Consider the following 16,526-nt stretch of genomic DNA (forward strand, 5'->3'; position numbering starts at 1 on the left):
ATGAGAAAGGAAACAAACAAACAAAAAAGAGGATAAAATTTAGCATTTATCAGTGAAGAGTTATCAATAAAACTATGAACCATGGTACCATCAACATGTATGTAGTAAGAATATATGTCTTTTGGTTCTATTGACAGGCTCTCTAATTAGAACAGAATTCCTTTCCTATTCTCTTCCCATACCATTATTTACTTGATAATTATAGATATCTGAAAATCAGAGGCCCTCAATACAAAATCCTAAACATGAGAAATTACATTATGGCATATTACACAAATTACCTTATTATGTTTTGCACTTTTGATTTCCACTTTATAATTTTTGACTTCCATGAAGATTTCAGAGTTTTATAACTTGAAATACCTACTATATATGAGCAAAACTGGGACTGCCATCAAGCAAATAGGAGCAATTACACTAATCAGTCACAATTTTTCTTAATAACGTGCTCTTTTTCTTTTCATTCTCTTGTTGGAATATGCTGGTTTTGGTCTTTAATCATGTATAAATAGAATTAGTGTGAGAAGAAAATTTTCTCATATTTTAAAATAAGTTTTAATGAGCACTGAAATATTTCCACCTGTCACAATAGACTAATTAGACATGGTCATTTGTCTTATGTATTTTATTTCAACTATGCATGGAAGTACTAACGAAATTTAGACACAAATTGAAGTCATTAGGATTTAGGGATATACTAGAACTTTGGCCTTTATGAAACTTAATTAGCAAAATTAAATGGTATAAAATCTGTGACTCTACAGAAGTACCAAATGCAAGGAATCCTGTAGACCTGTATATTCTGAATGTCTTAACTGTGACTAGATGCCTTTCTATTCATATCATTAAAGACTGGAAATAGATGTCATCCTTGTATTGTAATGACCTTTTTTCCTTAAGGAAAAACTCTCTATTAAAATAGTTATGTAAAAACTGAAGACAATTAAACAAAGCTTTAAAAAGTGATGGAATACTTTAGGAAATTAAGAGAAAGGAACAAACTAAATTCCAGGCTTAGTGGGATAAATTGTTTCGGGTTTCTCTTATTGCTAGCCTAAAAAACTAAATTTGGGTGTTGTAGAGTTTTCCATCAGCTTACATATATGACACTGTTTTGCATCTGATATCATATTTGGGGGCAGTAACATTAACTGTATCAGGGTTGAAGAATATATTGGAAAAATAGAATACAGTTCTTGGGGTAAGCATTACACTGTCAAATAAATCAGTTAAAGAAAAAGATCTAATCTGTCAAATGTGAAAAAAACAAAATTATTATTCTTTATTGTCAGTTTTTTGTCAATTGATTGGTTCATTTAAATTCAGGCTAAAGAAGAAACAAATGAAAGAAAAGCTGCAGGAGCTGTAAAAGAATTTCCAACTCATCAGGAGAGGTAAGTGAATGCAATGAAAATAAATAATATCTTGAAAGAGAAAGAAATGGACACTTTTGCAGAGCCTGGGTGATTCTAAATAAAATTTACATTTTATAAAAGTGCAGTGTGCTGCAAGATTTATAATTTACAAGTTGGAGGAAAGTAAAAAGAAGAGAAATACATATTATTGATGGCATCAGCTCCTAAGGAAAACGTTGGTGATGATTTTGGTGTGTATCTGTGCATAGGCTGTGGTTTACCTACATAATCAAATTTTGTATGTGAATTTTTGTGCTAAGTTTTATTAGTTTATCATTATAACAGTGTAAGATTTTCATGTTACTTTAAGTGTAATAAGCATCTTTAATTCCTGCACAGTACATCTTTTAGGATATCCGCAAGGGTAATGTGGTCATTCTTTGATATTTAGATTTTTTTCTCATTACACAAAAATAAATAATGATAGATAGATAGATAGGATAAATTCATTAGAGGGTGCCTGGGTGACTCAGGTCATGATCTCATGGTTTATGGGTTTGAGCCCCATGTCGGGTTCTGTGTTGACAGCTCAGAGCCTGGTGCCTACTTCAAATTCTGTGTCTCCCTCTCTTTCTGCCCTTCCCCCTTCTCTGCTCATGCTCGCGTGAGCGCGCGCTCTCTCAAAAATAAATAAATGTTAAAAGTTAAATTCATTAGGGTAAATACCACAACGTTATGTTTCTTTTTTTAAAAAAAATGTAATGTTAATTTATTTTTGAGAGAGGGAAAGAGACAGCACACGCATTAGCAAGCAACTGAGCGTGGGAGGAGGAGGGCAGAGAGAGAGTGAGATACAGAATCCAAAGTAGGTTCCAGGCTCAGAGCTGTCTGCACAGAGCCGGATAGATGCAGGGGCTCGACCTCAAACTCATGAACCATGAGACCATGACCTGAGCTGAAGTCGGATGCTTAACTGACTGAGGCACCCAGGCACCACCACATTTCTTGATATACTTGTTCCTTGGTGCTTTTGGAAGATGTGCCCTGTAATCACTAGCGAATGCAGGTACCTATATTGATATGCTATTTAATATCAGGATTTGTTATTTTTGGTTATTTGTATAAAAACTAAACCATCAGTGATCAATTTCATGATTAGGTCACCAGGAGTATTTTACATCTTAAAATGTGTCATATTAAATTTCATCATTCATAAGTAGTCTATTCTCTGTTTTGTCCATCAGTCTATGGAGGAACACTCTCGACTAACACCTTTATACTTCTCAGTCACCTGTATTCTGAGACTTTTCCCTGGGAAACCTGAGTTTACTAATTTGACTAACCTTAACTTCCAATCTTATTTCTAATTTACAGTAGATTATAATAATACTTGTTATTTATTCAACTTCTAGTACTGCCCCAGGGCCTGTCAAGTCCATCCGGATAAATTCTTTTTTTTTTTTTTTTATTTAAAAAAAAAATTTTTTTTTTCAACGTTTATTTATTTTTGGGACAGAGAGAGACAGAGCATGAACGGGCGAGGGGCAGAGAGAGAGGGTGACACAGAACTGGAAACAGGCTCCAGGCTCTGAGCCATCAGCCCAGAGCCCGACGCGGGGCTCGAACTCACGGACCGCGAGATCGTGACCTGGCTGAAGTCGGACGCTTAACCGACTGTGCCACCCAGGCACCCCTGGATAAATTCTTAATAAACATGAAGTGGGACTCCTACAAATTCAAATATATATAGTTAAATCTTCCTATTTTCTTTCCCCAAAACAGAAAAAAGACAAAAAAAAAATCATCCATTTTGATCTTTGTCTAACTTTAGCTTTGTTTTGTTTCATTCAACTCTTTCTAGAAAACATGCACCTACGATTACTAATAGAAGTAATACTCCTGCTTAAACGTATTTTTAAAATTTTGATTTCTCCTTAGCCATCTTTGGAAACTTTATTAGACGCCCCACCCCACCACCCTCACATACATATTAGGAGACACGGAGACAAGGAAAGTCCTTTTGCTTAAGTGAAGAATCTCTAAAAAGTCATGTGTTCTCATAAGAAGAATTTTTATGGTGCCTTTGAAGTAAACATTCTGGTGAAGTACAAGGATCTTCAAGAAATAGTAGCAAACAGATCAGATTTCAGCATTAATAAAGCAGGGGTCAAAGTCTAATTGCATCTAAATTCAAATTTTACGAGTGGCACCAGTGACATTTCTTTGGCCTCTTCTGAAGGCAGTGGGTGTTGTTCAGATTGTTAGTTTTAATTTGTTCAGATGTGTTTTCATTACCAATTGGTACAGAGGTGGCAAAGGGAAATGATCTCTGGAGGAAGAACAAATGGTGAAATGTGTTTTTTGAGTCTCTTCCGGTGGCAACCAGTTTGATACCCCTTAGGAAATATTTCTTGACAAAAATTATAAGAAAAATACCAACATTTGATTTCCAAATGTTTGACAAAATGGAAACTCTTTTGTTTGCCAGGAAAATAGAACTAGTGGACCCTTTAATCTCAATATTTAATGGAGTTTTAAGAAAAGTTTTAAAGGAGAGAATATGTAAATTGTGCCCCAAATAGTCTGTAAAGTCAATCTAACTAACAGACACTCTGGGTTTGTCAAGATCTACATTATTATTTTTTTGAAGTTTGGGGTTTTTTAAAAATTTTTCTATCTTTCCTGCCTTTTACTAACTCATTAAGTTTTCTTTGTTCTTTTCTCTTTATTCTAGTTGTTTGGAAATTAGGCATTTAAAAATCTTTTGGTGGTTCATAGAGATAAACACATTTTAAATATATTAATTTTGATATCAAGCTAGCCTGAAATTGTGAAATTTCCAAACAGTTCAATAAAATAAATTTAACACATGGAACTAAAATTACTGTCACCAATTCTTGGAGTCTTTTCTTTTTCCAAGAAAATGTTAATGAGAAAAGTGGCAAAAAGAAAAGTGACCACAACAATTGGCAGATTTGGTTATTTTTCTAGCTTTTAAAGTTTATTTTAAACACGAAAGGCGAAAATATAGGCCAAAAACAAGCACCACCCAACCAATAAAGCACATTTAAAAAAAATCTCAGTGACTTCAGTCCTCTGTTATTTTATTCGTCTTGCCCCTTTTTCTTTCATTTCCTTCTCTATTACACTCACTAATAACAAATAAACAAGGTCTACTAACTGAATGTGATTCAAGATAAAGCTTTTTCCATAAATCATAAATCACTTAATATCATTCTGCAAAGTGCCTTTATTTGCTCTATTTAACATCTGACTGAGAATGTTCACTTTTATAAGTCTGATAAATATTTGGCACCAATAGAAAGCTATTTCATTTGAAATTTTATTGCATTGTACATTAGCATTTCCTAGACACTCATTTATCCAGTCAATCCGTAATTAATTAGTTCATTTCACTTGAGTCATCATAAACCCAGTTCTCTTGTTCCCAGTATACTTGATAAACCTTGAGGCTTTGCAGGTGAGTTATTCAGCGCTTATCGCCAGGGTGTTCACACAGTTCTGCTTTTTCTCCTGTCAGTGTGATATAAAATCTATCCATGGCCCTCTTTTGTTTTTAATACCATATTGGATGGTAATCCTTTGTGGTTAAAAAAAAGAAAGAAAGAAAAGAAAAAAGGACATTTCAAGATGCCATTATTAAGTCCACATGATGAATATTTACTGTTGTTGCTATTTAGATGTCTCAGAGGATATTCAAATTAATTTGATGTAGCATGGGGAGACTAGAAAACAACATCTTTAGTCTTGGAAAAAACACTGATTAAAATAACTAAAATCAAACACAAACCAAAAAAGGGACAGAAAGGGTAACACTTTCTCACAAACTTGTTTTGGAAATTTCTACCAAAAAATTCTGACCATTAGTCAGCAGAGCAATGTTTTTCAGATTTTTTTGGATCCTTATATATTCACCCAATAAAATCATGCTTTTATTTGTTTTTGAAAGTTGGTACATGATGACAGATTTGTTCTTCTAGCAGGAACAGTATTTTCCTGGGCTTCATGCTCCTTCACTTCTTGTTACACTCATTTACAATTATCAGGGAAGCACAAGGTAAACGAATGTGACTTAAAAATTATAAGTTATAGGGGTGCCTGGGAGGTTGAGCATCTCACTCTTGATTTTAGCTCAGATCATTATCCCAGGGTTATAGGATGGAACCCCACATCAGGCTCTGTGCTGGGCATGGAGCTTGCTTAGGGTTTTCTCTCTCTTTCTTTTGCCCCTCTCTCCTGCTCATGCACTCTCACTCTAAAAAAAAAAAAGTATTAATTGGAAGGGCCTCCAAACTGATAGAAATGTTGAGCCACTGCCAAAAATGTAAATAAAATTGTGCCCCTGCTGCTTAAAATTCAGTGCAAATGTTAGAATGTTAGGCTTTATTTTCAGTTATTGAATAAACATTGCCTGAATATGTCGAAAATCCTGTGCATACATTGGGAATAGAGAAATGAATAAGTCATGCATTCCATTCTCGAAGAGTTCCATGTAAATGTAGGGAAATATTCATCCAAGTTTTAGTCTAAGTTAGAAATTTGGTACCATAGTTTTATAGTCCCTTTTATTTGCCTAACTTCAATTTTACTTCCTGTAGAGCATCACAAATTAAACTGATTTCACCAACTGTTCTTCAGGCAACTAAATATTGTGATGGTCTTTTCCTGAACCCATCATCCATGGCCAGTTTTCTTTTCTTTTCTTTTCTTTTATTTATTTATTTATTTATTTTTTTAGCGTTTATTTATTTTTGAGACAGAGAGAGACAAAGCATGAACGGGGGAGGGTCAGAGAGAGGGAGACACAGAATCTGAAACAGGCTCCAGGCTCTGAGCTGTCAGCGCAGAGCCCGACGCGGGGCTCGAACTCACGGACCGCGAGATCATGACCTGGGCCGAAGTCGGCCACTTAACCGACTGAGCCACCCAGGCGCCCCAATGGCCAGTTTTCTTTTAAATGTACAGTTGGAGTTACTCAAAATTGTACTTAATGATTATCTGATTGAGATGGCACATTGAAAATGTGGCATTACTATTTCTCCCTGTCTCCAAATTCCTTTTGAAATGACAAAGAGTAACTAGAAAAAAAAAGCTAACAGGAATAGTTGTTCTTTGAGGAACCTTCGGTTAACAGTAAAAACATGGTTTGGGATTGATAGGTAAATTTAAAACAAAGTCACTGGAGACCATGTACACAATGCACATACCTCCTGCCGAGATGAGGATTGGTTTTCCTGCTAGAAATTCTAAATGTGGAGTTAAGGGGAGAATGTAGGTGATCACAGACCTTCCTGTCAGGTACTGGGTAGGACATGCCATTTACATTCTCAGAAACTCTCAGAATGGGAAATTTGACTCAAGCTTTATGATTCTCTGTATGTAAGAACATATATACACATAATTTAACTTCTTCCTTTAAGATTTAGATATAATTTATTCCTTTGCCTTGCCTTAATTGCTGTTAACTAGGATTTCTAGTACTTGGGTGAATGAGAGTGGTGTGGTATTCCTAGTCTTAGAGGAAAACTTTCAGTGTTTCACTGTTGACTATGATGTTAGCTGTGGGTTTGTGGTATAGGACTTTTATTATGTTGAGTTATGTTCCATCTCTTCCCAGTTTGTTGACACTTTTTATTATGAAAGGAAGTTGTATTTTGTCAACTGCTTTTTCTGCATCTATTGAGGTGAACATGTGATTTTTAGCTTTCATTTTATTAATGTGATATACCACATTATTGATTTGTGGATTTTGCTTCCCAGATAAATCCCACTTGTCCATGGTGTATGATCCTTTTAATATGTTGTTGAGTTCATTTTGCTTAATTTTATTGTGAGTTTTTGCGTCTTTATTCATCTGGGATATTCACCTGTAGCTTTCTTTTCTTCCACTGTCTTTGTCTGGTTTTGGTAATCTCAAGCCCAGGTGATACAGTAAACTAAGCAAAGTGGGCATTCACCTCACTGGGCATATGGGATAGAAGTAAACAAGTTACAGCCTAAGGTAATACCAAAATGAAAATAGAGAAAATAGTAAGAAAAGGCAGATGCATTTGGTGTTCTTCCCAGTATAAGTCATCCATCGCGTTAGCTATCTTAGAGGCCCCATCTTGAATGCCTACTCTCCATCTATTTATCTCAAAAAAAGTTCCACTTATACAGAGTCAATATTCATCCCTTTCCTTATAAAGAAGCCTGGTGGGGAAATTAGTTTCACAGTTATTTGAGCAATTCAGTAACGTACCTATGTCAGTTATTATAAATGTCTCTTTTTAAATCATTTGATTCAGCTAAAACATTTTTGAGTCCATATGATACGACAAGCACTGATCTAGGCATGAGATACTCAGACATGAACAAACCAAACAAGGTGCTTGTCATCAAAGAGTTAAAATTTAGGTGCAGCAGTAGGGCAGGGGGGTGGGGGCACCGAGGCAAGTCGGTTCACGGGGGGGGGGGGGGGGGCGCCCCTTCAATGGGAGTATGCAGCATCGGAACTCGGCCACAGGGGCGGGGAAGGAAAAGTGCGCCAGCGGTCTTGGCGCGCGCACCCCACCCAAGGGCTGTTACTGCCTCTGCTCCCCCTCCCTCCCCCTCCCTCGGCTGGCGGGCCTCTGGTGTGGCGGTCTCTGATGGTGTCATCAAAGTGTTCAATGACATGAAGGTTCGTAAGTCCTCAACACCAGAGGAGGTAAAGAAGCGCAAGAAAGCGGTACCCTTCTGCCTGAGCAAGGACAAGGAAACATCATCCTGGAGGAGAGCAAGTAGATCCTGGTGGGTGATGTGGACCAGACTGTAGACGACCCCTACGCCACCTTTGTCAGGATGCTGCCAGACAAGGACTGCCACTATGCCCTCTATGATGCCACCTACGAGACCAAGGAGAGCAGAAGGAGGACCTGGTGTTTATCTTCTGGACACCTGAATATGCACCCCTTAAGAGCAAAATGATTTATGCCAGATCCAAGGACGCCATCAAGAAGAAGCGGACAGGGATCAAGCATGAATTACAAGCAAACTGCTACAAGGAGGTCAAGGACCACTGCACCCTGGACGAGAAACTGGGGGCAGCGCCATCATCTCCCTGGAGGGCAAGCCTTTGTGAGCCCCCTCCAACCCCCTGCCTGGAGCATCTGGCAGCCCCAGACCTGCCCGTGGGGGTTGCAGGCTGCCCCCTTCCTGCCAGACCCGAGGGGCTGGGGGGATCCCAGCAGGGGAAGGACAATCCTTTCACCCCAGTTGCCAAACAGCCTCCTCACCCCCTGGACCTTCCTCCTACCTCCATCCCTGACAGTTCTGGATTTCCCAAACTGCTTTTAATCTTCTCATTCCTCTTGGGTTGAAGCAGACCAAGTTCCCCCCCACCGGGCACCCCAGTTTGGGGGGGGGGGGCTGTATTTTTTTAACGATGTCCCAGTTCCCCACCTGTACCCCCCTTTTTCCATGCTGCCAACTTTTAACGGCAGTAGTGACTGTGTTTGTTTAGTCCTGTGTATAAAAGGAATGTTGTGGAGATGACCCCTCCTTGCGCCACTGGTTCCCTTCCCTTTTGCCCCTGGTCTTCGCCACTGATGGAGGCAGGACCAGTAAGGGACCTTCAATTAAACACACACACACACACACACACACACACACACACACACACACCAATAACAAAAAGCTAAAATGTAGAATACATTTTAACTTTACAAATGGTAAATAAGTGAACATTTTAACTTTACAAATGGTAAATAAGCAAACAAAGAAATTTACATATTATGATAAAGTCTGGAAAAGATTAAAATTCAGGTGAGATGCTGAAGAGCAGCGGAAATCACTTTTATGTGGGGTGATCAAAAGAGTCTGTGGCGATGTGAGGTTTAAGTTGAAAACTGAAGAAAATGACCAAACATATGAAAAGTTAGAAGGCAGAGCATTCCAAGGAGAGGAATAGTAAGCAATGGGGCCTGTTTATATGGGAAGGGTGAAGGAAGTGATCTTTAAGAAATTTAAATGAGGCCAGTGTGACTGGAGCATAATGAGAAAGGGTATGAATGATGTAAGGCCAGGTAGTGTACATATCAAGAAATGCTCTGTGGAACAATGTAGAGTCTGGATTATATTTCTTATCAGTGAGTTTCCATCGAAGGTTTTACCCAGAAGGTGGCATCATCTGGTTTTTATTTTTTTACAAGACCAGTATATCAGCTATGTGGAAAATGAGTTAAATAAGGGCATATGGAAAATGAGTTAAATAAGGGCAATGTAAAAGAAGGGAGACCAATGACTGGTTTGTGACAGTAGTCTGGACAAGAGTGATGGTGTCTTGGACCCACGTAGTGGGCTGATTTTTAGATTTTTGGTTTGAGCAACAGGGTAGATGGTGGTATCTACTGAGATGGGAATACCAGGAATTAATAGTTTTAAGTAAGAGGTAACCCAGAGGTTAGTGTTTAATAAGTTAGGTTGAGATGTGTAACATGTTATATTTAAATGTGCTGAAGATCTTGTCTTTTTTAGCTGGGAGATTCGTGTTTGACCACAGTGATGAAAAAGTATGCTTACATAAGTTTACTGAAAATTCAAAAGTAACCAGCAAAAGTTTTGAAATAGAATTTATAATTTCCAGGTAGTGAAGAAGAGTTAAGAAAACCTTATCAGTATGACCAACAGCTAGGGAAGGTCAGTGAAAACAAGAAAATATAAATCATATTATAAACAAAGTGTCAGAATATATCTAGACATCTCAGTAATTATACTAGATCTAGTTACTTTGGTTGCTTATAAGTTTTTGCTATAATGTTTCATGCTAAAATGAGTATATAAATTTTGGTAAAAATTCATGAGTATTATATAGGAAAATTCCTAGCAGTAGCATTGTATGTCAGAATGTGCATTTTAGGTATGGCAGCTTATCAATTACATATCAATTGTTCTTTAAGACAAACAACTTTGTCTTCACTTATTTTCCTTATTGATTGTGTTTTCTATGTTACTGATTTCTGGTCTGATATTTATCCTTTCCTTTTTGTATGCTTATTTTGGATTTCATTTACACTTCTTTTTTGGGTTTGTTTTTGTTTATTAAGGTAGAGGGTGAATCCATAGTTTTAGTATCTCTTTATATACAAATAGATATTTCATACTATAAATTTCCCTCTAAATCCTGCTTTAGTTCCATTACACAAATTTTGATGTGTTCCCTGTTCTCTTTTCATTAAAGATAGTTTCTCATTTCACTTGTAATACCTTCTTTGATCCATGGATTATTGAGAACTAAGTTTTCTTAGTTTCTGAATGTTTATAGATATCCTTCTGTTATTGAAATTAAATCCATTTTTGTCAGTGACCATACTTTGTATGACTTGAATTATTTAAAATTGATTGAGACTTGGCTATAGTTTAACTGGTAAATATTCTATGTATAGTTAAATGCAAACTATTCTTTTGTTGTTGGAGGAGTATTCACCCTTCCTGATATTCTTTTGTTTGTTTGTTTATTTATTTTTGAGAGACAGAAACAGAGACAGAGTGTGAGCAGGGGAGGGGGAGAGAGAGAGAGAGAGAGAGAGAGAGAGAGAGAGAGAGAGAGAGAATATGAATGAATGAATGAATCCAAACCAGGCTCCAGGGTTTGAGCTGTCAGCACAGAGCCCAATGTGGGGCTCAAACTGATGGACTGTCAGATCACGACCTGAGCTGAAGTCACATGCCCAACCCACTGAGCCACCAACACACCCCTCACCCTTCCTGATTTTCTATTCCATTAATCATTGAAAGTGGACTGTTAAAATCTCTGACATCTAAATATGTATTTGTCGATTTCTCCCTGCATTTTTATCAATTTCTGCTTCATGTGTTTTAAAGCTCTGTTATCAGATGCATAAATGTTTAAAATTATTTCCTCTTGATAAAGCAACCCCTTTATCATTATAAAATGACCTTCTTTTACCCAGATAATATTTTGCTCGGTAATCTACTTTGAGCGTAGACTCTAATCTGTGATTACTGCTAGCTTAACATTAAATATCTTTTTTAAAATGTTTATTTTTGAGAGAGAGTAAGAGAGAGAAAAGGAAAAAGGGAGACAGACAATCAGGAGCCATAAGCACAGAGCCCGATGCAGGGCTTGAACTCATGAACTGTGGGATCATGACCTGAGCTGAAATTAAGAGTCGCATATTTAATCAACTGAGCCACCCAGGTGCCCCAACATTAAATATATTTTACCATTGATTTTCTTTGTGGTATTATATTTAAAGAGTTATTTCTTGGGCAGCATATAGTTGAGTATCATCTTTTCAACCAATCTGACAATCCTTGCTATTTTTCCCTTTAATCTTTTATTCCATTTTTAAAATTATAATTCCAGTGTAGTTAATATACAGTGTTATATTAGTTTCAGGTATACAGTACAGTGATTAAACAGATTAAACAGATCCATATATTTACTCAGTGCTCAGTAAGATAAGAGTACTCAATCCCTTTCAGCTATCTCACCCATTCCCCCATCTGCTTGTTCTCTATAGTTGAGTCTGTTTTTTGCCTTATCTCTTGCTCTTTTTTCCCTTTGTTCACTTGTTTCTTTTCTTAAATTCCATATTTGAGTGACATCATATAGGAGGTGTCTTTCTCTAACTGGCCTATTTCACTTAGCTTTATACTCTCTAGAACCATCCATGTTGTTGCAAATGACGAGGCTTCATTCTTTTTTATGGGTGAATAATATTACCTTATATATATAAACCACATCTTTTTTATCCATTCAACTTTGGATTGACACTTGGACTGCCTTAATAGTTTGGCTATCTTAAATAATGCTGCTGTAAATACAGAGCTGCTTGTATCCCTTTGAATTAGTGTTTTCATATTCTTTGGGTAAATACCCAGTAGTATGATTACTGGATCATAGGGTAGTTCTGTTTCTAATTTTTTGAGGAACCTCCAAACTGTTTACCAGAGGGGTTACACCAGTTTGCATTGTTATCAACAGTGCATGAGGGTTCCTGTTTCTCCACATCCTCATCAACAATTACTGTGTCTTGTGTTTTTGATTTTAGCCCTTCTGACAGATTTGAGGTGGTATCTCACTACAGTTTCGATTTGCTTTCCCTGACAATGAGTTATGTTGAGCATCAACATCATAAGCATCATGTGTGTGTTGGCCATCTGGATGTCTTCTTTGGAGAAATGTCTGTTCATGTCTTCTGCCCGTTTTTAAATCAGATTATTTGCTTTTTGGGCATTGAGTTGTATAATTTCTTTACATATGTTGGGTATGTTGTTTGCAAATGTCTTCTCCTATTACATAGATTGTCTTAGTTTTGTTGGTTGTTACCTTTGCTGTGCACAAGCTTTTTATTTTGATATAGTCCCAATAGTTTACTTTTGCTTTTGTGTCCTTTGCCTCTGGATATATACTAGAAAGATACTCCCTTTTTTTGTATGAAATTTATTGTCAAATTGGTTTCCATACAACACCCAGTGCTCATCCCAACAGGTGCCCTCCTCAGTGCCCATCACCCACTTAGAAAGATATTCTTACAGCAATGTCAGAGAAATTACTGGCTGTGCTTTCTTCTAGGGTTTTTTTTTTTATGGTTTCAGATATCACATTTAGGACCTTAATCTATTTTGAGTTTATTTTTGTGTATGGAGTGAGAAAGTGGTCTAGTTTCATTTTATTGCATGAAGAGGTCTGGTTTTCCCAGCATCATTTGTTGAAGACACTGTATTTTTCCCATTGCATATTCTTGCCTCTTTGGTTGAAGATTAATTGACCATATAATTGTGGGTTCATTTCTGGGTTTTCACTTCTGTTCCATTGATTTGCATGTCTATTTTTGTGCCATTACCATACTTCTTTGGTTACTACAGCTTTGTAATATAACTTGAAGTCTGGAATTGTGATACCACCAGTTTTGTTTTTCTTTTTCAAGATTGCTTTGACTCTCCTTGGTTTTGAGGTTTCATATAAATTTTAGGATTGTTTGTTCTAGTTTTGTGAAAAATACTATTGGTATTTTGATAGGGATTGCATGAAATGTGTACATTGCTTTGGGTAGTGTAGACATTTTAACACTACCTATTCTTCCAAACCATGAACATGGAATGTTTTTTATTTCTTTGTGATTGTCTTGAATTTTTTTTCATCAGTGTTTTCCTAGTTTACAGAATATAGGTCTTTCATTACTTTGATTAAGTTTATTTCTAGCTATTTTATTATTTGTGGTGCAGTTGTAAATGAGATTGATTTCTTAATTTCTCTTTCTAGTGCTTCATTATTAATATATAGAAATGCAACAGATTTCTCTACATTGATTTTGTATCTTATTACTTTACTGAATTTATTTATTGGTTCTAGAAGTTTATGGTGCAGTCTAGATTTTCTCTATATAGTAACATGTCATCTACATATAGTGAAAGTTTTACTTCTTCCCTAAAAACTTGGATGCCATTTATTTATTTAGTTAGGTATCTGATTGCAGTGCTAGAATTTCCAGTACTATGTTGAAGAAAAGTGGTAAGAATGGGCATCCTTATTGTGTTCCCAGTTTTAGGGGAAAAGCTCTGAGTTTTTCACCATTGAGTATGATATTAGCTGTGAGTTTTTCATAAATGGCCTTCATTATGTTGAGCTATGTTCCCTGTACACCTACTTTATTGATGGTTTTTATCATGAATAGATGTTGTACTGTGTCAAATACATTTCTGCATTTATTAAAGTGATCGTATGGTTTTTATTTTTCTCTTATTGATGTGACATATGTCAATTGATTTGCAAGTATTTTTTTTTTCAACGTGGGACAGAGGGAGACAGAGCATGAACGGGGGAGGGGCAGAGAGAGAGGGAGACACAGAATCGGAAACAGGCTCCAGGCTCTGAGCCATCAGCCCAGAGCCCGACGCGGGGCTCGAACTCACGGACCGCGAGATCCTGACCTGGCTGAAGTCGGACGCTTAACCGACTGCGCCACCCAGGCGCCCCTGATTTGCAAGTATTAAACCACCTTTGTATCACTGGAATAAATCCCATTTGATCATGGTGAATGATTCTTTTCATGTATTGTATGATTTAGTTTTCTAATATATTGTGGATTTTGCATCTGTGTTCATCAGGGATATTGGCTTGTAGTTCTCTTTTTTTGTTGAGTTTTTATCTCACTTTGGTATCAGGGTAATGCTGTCCTCATAAGATGAATTTGGAAGTTTTCCTTTCTCTTCTAGTTTTTAGCATAATTTGAGAAGAATAGACATTAATTCCTGTTTAGATGTTTGGTAGAATTTACCTACGAAGCTGTCTGGTCCTGGACTTCTGTTTGTTGGGAGTTTTTTTTATTACTAATTGAATTTCCTTGCTGTCAATCCATCTGTTCAAATTTTCTTTCTTCCTGTTCCAGGAATGTATCAATTTCTTCTAGGTTGTCCACCTTGTTGGCATATAATTTTTCATAATATTTTCTTAAAATCATTTGTATTTCTGTGGTGTCAGTTATTTTATTTTTTATTTTTTTGATAAATCTGGTTAGAGGTTTATCAATTTTGTTGATCTTTTCAAAGAACCAGCTCTTGGTTTCATTGATCTGTTCTATTGTTTTTTTAGTTTGTAGATCATTTATTTCTGCTCTAATCTTTATTATTTCCTTCTTTCTACTGGTTTTGTGTTTGTTGGTTCTTTTTTTAGTTCCTTAAGGTGTAAGGTTAGGTTGTTTGACATTTTCTTGCTTTTTGAGATAGGGCTGTATTAGTATAAATTTCCCTCTTAGAATTGCCTCATCCCAAAGATTTTGTAGTGTTGTGTTTTCATTTTCATTTTTCTCCACATAATTTTTGATATTCTTTGCTTTCTTGCTTGACCCATTCATTGTTTAGTGATATTTATTTATTTTTTAAATAGGCTCTTTACTTGTAGCCCAACATGAGGCTTGAACTTACAACTCTGAGATCAAGACCTGAGCTGAGATCAAGAGTCAGATGCCTAACTGAATGAACCTCCCAATTGTCCCAAATAGCATGTTATTTAACCTTCATGTATTTGTGTTCTTTTCAGAATTTTTCTTGTGGTTGATTTCTAGTTTCATAGTGTTGTGGTCTGAAAAGATGTATTGTATGACTTTGATCTTTATGACTTTTTTGAGACTTGTTTTGTGACCTTATACATGATCTGTTATGGAGAAGGTTCCATCGGAACCTTCTATTGAACACTGGAAGGTTCCATTGAACATTGGAAAGAATGTGGCAGTGCCTGAGTGGCTTAGTCGCTTAAGCGTCCAACTTTGGCTCAGGTCATGATCTCATGGTCTGTGGGTTCAAGCCCTGTGTCGGGCTCTGTGCTGACAGCTCAGAGCCTGAAGCCTGCTTCAGATTCTGTGTCTCCCTCTCTCTCTTCCCCTTGTGGTCTGTCTCTCTCTCTCTGTCTCTGTCTCTGTCTCTCTCTGTCTCTCTCTCTCTCAAAAATAAATAAACATTTTAAAAAATTTTTAAAAGAAAAGAATGTGTATTCTGGTGTTTTAGGATAAAATGTTCTGAATATATCTGTTACATCTATCTGGTCTAATGTGGTATTCAAAGTCACTCTTTCCATGTTGATTTCCTGTTTGTGTGACCTGTTAATTTATGGAAGTGGGGTATTAAAGTCCTGTGATATTATTGTATTACTATCTTGCTTCTGTGTTGGGTGCATAAATATTCACACATTACATCCTCTTGTTGGATTATCCCCTTTATTATTATTTGTTGTTCTTTTTTTGTCTCTTGTTCAGTCTTTGTTTTAAGGTCTATTTTGTCCAATATAAGTATTGCTACCCCGGCTTTCTTTTGACATTCACTTGCATGGTAAGTGTTTCTCCATCTCTTCATTGTCAGTCTGCATGTGTCTTTAGGTTTGAAATGAGTCTGTCATAGGCAGCATATAGATAGGTCTTGTTTTCTTAACCATTCTGTCACCCTACATCTTTTGATTGGAGCATTTGGTTCATTTACATGCAAATTAATTATTGATAGGTATTTATTACCATTTTGTTACTGGTTTTGTAGTTGTTTTTGTAGTTCTTCTGTGACCTTTTCTTATGGTGTGCTGGCTTTCTTTAGTGATATACTTTGGTTCTTTATTATTCATCTTTTGTGTATCCATTACTGGTTCTTTAATTTGTAGTTACCATTAGGTTTGTACAT

The 16,526-nt window shown here is 36.5% G+C and overlaps 1 pseudogene; it reads left to right on the forward strand.

Moving 5' to 3' along the window:
* Positions 1-7,969: 7,969 nt before the first annotated feature.
* LOC121010660 (cofilin-1-like) lies at positions 7,970-8,841 on the forward strand (annotated as a pseudogene).
* The last annotated feature ends 7,685 nt before the right edge of the window (positions 8,842-16,526 follow it).

The sequence above is a fragment of the Herpailurus yagouaroundi genome, unplaced genomic scaffold (genome assembly GCF_014898765.1).
Source record: "Herpailurus yagouaroundi ecotype Mexico unplaced genomic scaffold, PumYag 192, whole genome shotgun sequence".
NCBI lineage: Eukaryota > Metazoa > Chordata > Mammalia > Carnivora > Felidae > Herpailurus > Herpailurus yagouaroundi.